Source organism: Callithrix jacchus, chromosome 4 (assembly GCF_049354715.1).
Source record: "Callithrix jacchus isolate 240 chromosome 4, calJac240_pri, whole genome shotgun sequence".
In the NCBI taxonomy this organism is placed as follows: Eukaryota; Metazoa; Chordata; class Mammalia; order Primates; family Cebidae; genus Callithrix; species Callithrix jacchus.
In genome coordinates, this window is record NC_133505.1 from 22847289 (window position 1) to 22853803 (window position 6515).

Here is a 6515-nt window from a genome sequence, read left to right on the forward strand (position 1 = left end):
ATGTTCCTGCAAATGACATGAACTCATTCTTTTCTATGGCTGCATAGTATTTCATGGTTTATACATGCCACAATTTCTTTATCCAGTCTATCATGATGCGCATTTGGGTTGGTTCCAAGTCTTTGCTATTGGGAATAGTGCTGCGGTGAACATACGTGTGCATGTGTCTTTAGAGTAGAATGAATTATAACCCTTTGGGTATATGCCCAGTAATGGAATTTCTGGGTCAAATAGTATTTCTTGTTCTGGATCCTTGAGGAATCGCCACACTGTCTTCCACAATGGTTGAACTAATTTACACTCCTACCAACAATGTAAAAGCGTTCCTGTTTCTCTGCATCCTTGCCAGCATCTGTTGGCCTCCCGACTTTTTAATGATCACCATTCTATCTGGTGTGAGATGGTACCTCACCATGGTTTTGATTTCTATTTCTCTAATGACTAGTGAAGATGAGCTTTTTTTCATGTGTTTATTGGCTGCATAACTGTCTTCTTTGAGAAGTTTCTGTTTGTATCCTTTGCCCACTTTTTAATGGGTTTTTTTTCTTATACATTTGTTTAAGTTCCTTGTAGATTCTGGAAAATTTTTCTCCCGTTCTGTAGGTTGCCTGTTCACTCTGATGATGCTTTCTTTTGCTGAGCAAAAGCTCTTGAGTTTAATTAGATCCCATTTGTCAATTTTGGCTTTTGTTGCAATTGCTTTTGGTGTTTTAGTCATGAAGTCTTTGCCCATGCCTATGTCCTGAATGGTATTGCCTACGTTTTCTTCTAGGGCTTTTATGGTTTTAGATTTTGTGTTTAAGTCTTTAATCCATCTTGAGTTAATTTTTATATAAGGTGTAAGGAAGGGGTCCAGTTTCTGTTATCTGCATATGGCTAGCCAGTTTTCCCAGCACCATTTATTAAATAGGGAATCCTTTCTCCATTGCTTGTTTTTGTCAGGTTTGTCAAAAATCAGATGGTGGCAGATGTGTGGTGTTAATTCTGAGGCCTGTGTTCTGTTCCATTAGTCAGAGAGAACTACAAACCACTGCTCAAGGAAATAAGAGAAGATACAAACAAATGGAAAAAAATTCCATGCTCATGGATTGAAAGAATCAGTGTTGTGTAAATGGCCATACTGCCCAAAGTAATTTATAGATTCAATGCTATTCCCATCAAGCTACCATTGGCTTTCCCCACAATACTAGAAAAAAACTACTTTAAATTTCATATGGAACAAAAAAAAAAAAAAAATCTGTATAGCCAAGACAATCCTAAGCAAAAAGAACAAAGCTGGAGGCATCATACTACCTGACTTCAAACTATACTACAAGGCAACAGTAATCAAAACAGCATGGTACTGGTACCAAAACAGAGATATAGACCAATGGACCAGAACAGAGGCTGCAAAGGTAATGCCAGACATTGACAACCATCTGATCTTTGACAAACCTGACAAAAACAAGCAATGGGGAAAGGATTCCCTGTTTAATAAATGGTGTTGAGAAAACTGGCTAGCCATGTGCAGAAAGCAGAAACTGGATCCCTTCCCGACACTTTACACTAAAATTAACTCCAGATGAATTAAAGACTTAAACATAAGACCTAACACCATAAAAACCCTAGAAGAAAATCTAGGCAAAACCATTCAGGACATAGGCATCAGCAAGGACTTCATGACTAAAATACCAAAAGCCTTGGCAACAAAAGCCAAAATAGACAAATGGGACCTAATTAAGAGCTTCTGCACAGCAAAAGAAACAATCATTAGAGTGAATCAGCAACCAAGAGAATGAGAAAAAATTTTTGCAATCTACCCATCTGACAAAGGGCTAATATCCAGAATCTACAAAACACTAAAACAGATTTACAAGAAAAAAACTAACAAGCCCATTCAAAAGTGGGTGAAGGATATGAACAGACACTTTACAAAAGAAGACATATATGAGGCCAACAAACATGAAAAAATGCTCATCATCACTGGTCATTAAAGAAATGCAAATCAAAATTACATTGAGATACTATCTCATGCCAGTTAGAGTGGTGATCATTAAAAAATCTGGAGACAGATGCTGGAGAGGATGTGGAGAAATAGGAACACTTTTACACTGTTGGTGGGAGTGTAAATTAGTTCAACCATGGTGGAAGACATTGTGATGATTCCTCAAGGACCTAGAAATAGAAATTCCATTTGACCCAGCAATCCCATTACTGGGTATATATCCAAAGGATTATAAATTGTTCTAATATAAGGACACATGCACATGAATGTTCATTGCGGCATTGTTTACAATAGCAAAGACTTGGAACCAGCCCAAATGCCCATCAATGGTAGATTGGACAGGGAAAATGTGGCACATATACACCATGGAATACTATGCAGCCATCAAAAATGATTAATTTGTGTCCTTTGTAGGGACATGGATGAACCTAGAAACCATCATTCTCAGCAAACTGACACAAGAACAGAAAATCAAACACTGCATGTTCTCACTCATAGGCAGGTGTTGAACGATAAGAACACATGGACACAGGGAGGGGAGCATCACACACTGGGGTGTATGGGGGGGAACTAGGGGAGGGACAGCAGGGAGTGGGGAGTCGGGGAGGGATAACATGGGGAGAAATGCCAGATATAGGTGATGGGGAGGAAGGCAGCAAACCACACTGCCATGTGTGTACCTATGCAACTATCTTGCATGTTCTTCACATGTACCCCAAAACCTAAAATGCAATAAAATATGTATATATATATAAAATAAAATAAAAAGACCTAAAGCACTAAGAGATACCAAAGCTACAAAACTATTCCACAGTTGCTTCTGTGTGTAACTCAAAATATAATGTTATTTTTTGAAATTACACATAGCTTACATGTGTGGTATGTAAATGAGTTCCTTACAGATTTTTTGAAAATTCTGTAAGAAACTAATTTATGTTATACCATGTAAAGTTTTCTTTTAATGTAAAGATTCAGACTTTTGTGGTATGATTTATATTATACCACAGGAGTCTGAATCTTTACATTAAAAGAAAACTTTTCTTATTTTTTTAATTGGCTAATCCACCATTAATTTTTAAGATAAGGAGCATTTTATAAAAATATCTGATTACAACATTTCAAAAATCAGGATAGGAATGGGGCACATGGATTGTAGGGAAAGAGGCACTCCTGGGGTCCAGAAGTCACATTGATCTTAGTTACCCTCACAGCCAAGAGCCCAACTACCCTGGGAGACCAGGTTTCTTGGCAGCAGGGCATTGGCAAATGGTCCTTGTACCACCGATTGGGTTCTCTCACTTCTGCCTTGCTGCTGACAGATGCTTCTACTCCCATCCCCTCCAGCCGTGCCAGTGAACTAAACAATCCGCAATGAAATTACCAGATGCTATCCAAGCCAGAGGTGAAGCTACCTTCAGGTTGCCACTGGGGGGAGAAAAATCAGTGAGGCCGATGGACTGTCCCAGGGTCCAGGGCTGTCAAGGTCAGCTGTGCAGGCAGCCAGTGTTCCACTACAAGCACAGGAGTCCCCTCATCTGCGGGTTCAGTTACCCACGGTCAACCAAAAGCATTAAGTGGAAATTCCCAGAAATACGCAATTCATTGAGTTCTAAATTGCATGCCTTTCTGAGTAGCATGATGAAATCTCAGGCTGTCTTCCTCCATCCTGCCAGGGATGGGAATCCTTTTTTTGCCCAGCATTTCTACACTGTCTATGCCACCTGCCCCTTAGTCATTTAGTAGCTGTCTCAATTATGAATTTGACTGTCCAAGTATGGCAGTTGTTGTGTTCAAGTGATCTTTATTTTACTTAATAATGGCTTTAAGCACAAGAGTGGTGATGCTGGCTTATTGTTATAATTGTTCTATTTTGTTACTATTGTTGTTAATCTCTTACTGTGCCTAATTTATAAATCAACCTTCATCATAGATATGTATGTATAGAAAAAAAGAGGGTATCTACAGGGTTCAGTGCTAACTGCAATTTCAGGCATCCACTGAGAGTCTTGGCAAAGATTCCCTGTGCATTAAAGAGAACTACTGTAAGCGGAAAGCTCCCAAAGCAACTTCCTCTTCCCTTTTCAGGGTAACCATAGTTATTCCCTAAACGGGCAATTGAGGAAGAGGCAGGGAGAGAGAATTTAAAAGAGAAGATGCTCACACTGAGTAAAAGAGCAGATTTCAGGTCACTAAGAAATAGAAAGTCCATTCTACACACCTTGCGTATCTACAGAAGCCATCCTGGCAGCCCTTAAATCAGTCCTGTACAGGCAGTGATGGCCTTGACTACCTGTCTCCATCTTTCTACCCGCCTTGCTACCTGGGACCCTGCGCAGGGCACTTGGCTTCTCTAAACTTTCTTTTCCTCATCTGTAAAATGGGGCATTGCTTAGTTGATTGAATAAATTTAAATATATATGTATATAAAGAAAAAATATTGCCCAATTATCTCATAATCAAGAATAACCAAAAATTCCCATGAATCATTGCCTTCTTCCCTGGAAAGCCAATGAAAAAGAAAAGTCTAAAACAAAAGTAAAACCCAATATGAAAATAATTTTTAAAATTAACTCATGTAAACCTGATACGCTTTTGAAATGCACAGTCATACTATGTTAATTTATCCAGGTCTTCTTTCACCAACAGAAATCCCCTCTACTCATTATGTACTACTTGATCTCTTAAGGAATAAATAATTTTTTTTTTTTTGAGCTGGAGTCTCGCTCTGTCGCCCAGGTTGGAGTGCGGTGGCGTGATCTCAGCTCACTGCAATCTCTGCCTCCCAGGTTCAAGCAGTTCTCCTGCCTCCGCCTCCTGAGTAGCTAGGATTTTGGTGTGCGCCACCACCCCCAGCTGATTTTTATATTTTTTAGTACAGACAGGGCTTCACAGTGTTGGCCAGGCTTGGTCTCGAACTCCTGACCTCAGGTGATCCACCCACCTTGGCCTCTCAAAGTGCTGGGATTACAGGTATGAGCCCAGCCTCAAGTTTATACATTATTCTTTTAATCAAAACTGACTTATCTTTATTTCCATTTGTCTTTTCCTAAAAATAGTGAACTTGTATAATATTTGATCCTCCTTAATAGAAAGACCATTTTAAAAAGCACTTAGGGAGCATATGTATTATGGCCAAACTGCACCAAAAGGGAAATTTGTGACTTTTGACATGTTAGCCTTTAATTCCAAAACTAATGGTTTGTTTTATTGCCAAATAAACATTGAAGAACGTTAGTATATCAAAAGAATGATTATTTTAAAATGCTAATACTGGAAGTGAAAACAAAAAAGCAAAGACAAGTGCAATTCATCTTTCTTTTTATATGCTGACATCCCTTAATGAGGGCAAATAGCTCTGTACAGTTCTTCAGTAAAACCATAGGCATGGGAAGAGACAGCTAAGCTACATAATTGGCAGGGCTCTGCACAAAATGAAAATCCAGGCCCCTTGTTCAAGACAAAGAGTAAAAAAGGTTTTTCCTTTCTTCCATGATTCTCTCTTGACATGCCATGGTGGTTTTTATTTCTATCTAATGCTATACTTCTATCTAATGCACCAGAATACCAATCAGGGAAGTGTTGAGCCTCACAGGAGTCGAAGCTGTGAATGCCCCCAGCTTCCTTCATCTCCTCCCAAGCTCCCACTAGGCTGGGCCTAACAACGCCTTCCAGGGAGGCAGGTGGTGGAAGGAGAAGGGAAGCAGCACCACATGGGAGCCAAGCCTTCTTTGTCCCATTGGGCTTTAGGTACAAGACACAAATTCAACAATAAAATCATTAAGTAAGCAACTGTGAACAAAAAAATGTCTGAGACAAGTCTCAACCAATTTTCATCCTGTTGGGATTAAGGATGCACCAGTCACACAACCTCAAGAGGTCCTGACAACATGTGCTCAAGGTGGTTGGGGCACAGCTTCGTTTTAAACGTTTTAGGGAGACACGAGCCATCAATCAATAAACCTTAAGATGTACATTGGTTTCGTCCAGAAAGGCGGGACAACTCAAAGCAGGGGCTTCTGAGTCATAGATAGATTTAAAGATTTTCTGATTGGCAGTTGGTTGAAAGAGTTATTAATAGAAAGCAATGTATGGGAAATTAGGCTTATAAAGAGTATACGAGCAACTTAAACTCAGATCCCTTAATTGGTGCCACAAGATGTGAAACTCCTAAGGCAGGAAGGACTCCCTGGAGCCTGCAGCCTTTCTTCATTTACCATTATCCCAATGGTGTATGTAGCAACACAGTAAGCTGGAAGTGCTTCCTTCTTTGTAATACTAAAACAAAGGACTAAAAACAAGTTTAGAAATTTATATTGTATTTTAAGGCAGCCTCTTTTTTCTTAGGTGGACTTACTTGTTTTTAGAATGGGAAAGTGACTTGGCTTATTCAATAAAGATGAATCCAGCTCAGAGTCCCTTACATCTGGCAAATCTTATTTTTACTTTCCTGAAAAGGAGCTCTAGAAATTACTGGTTCCAGTCCAAATATCCAAAAACTATGAGCACTTCCTGTAACACCAAAAACTGCCAA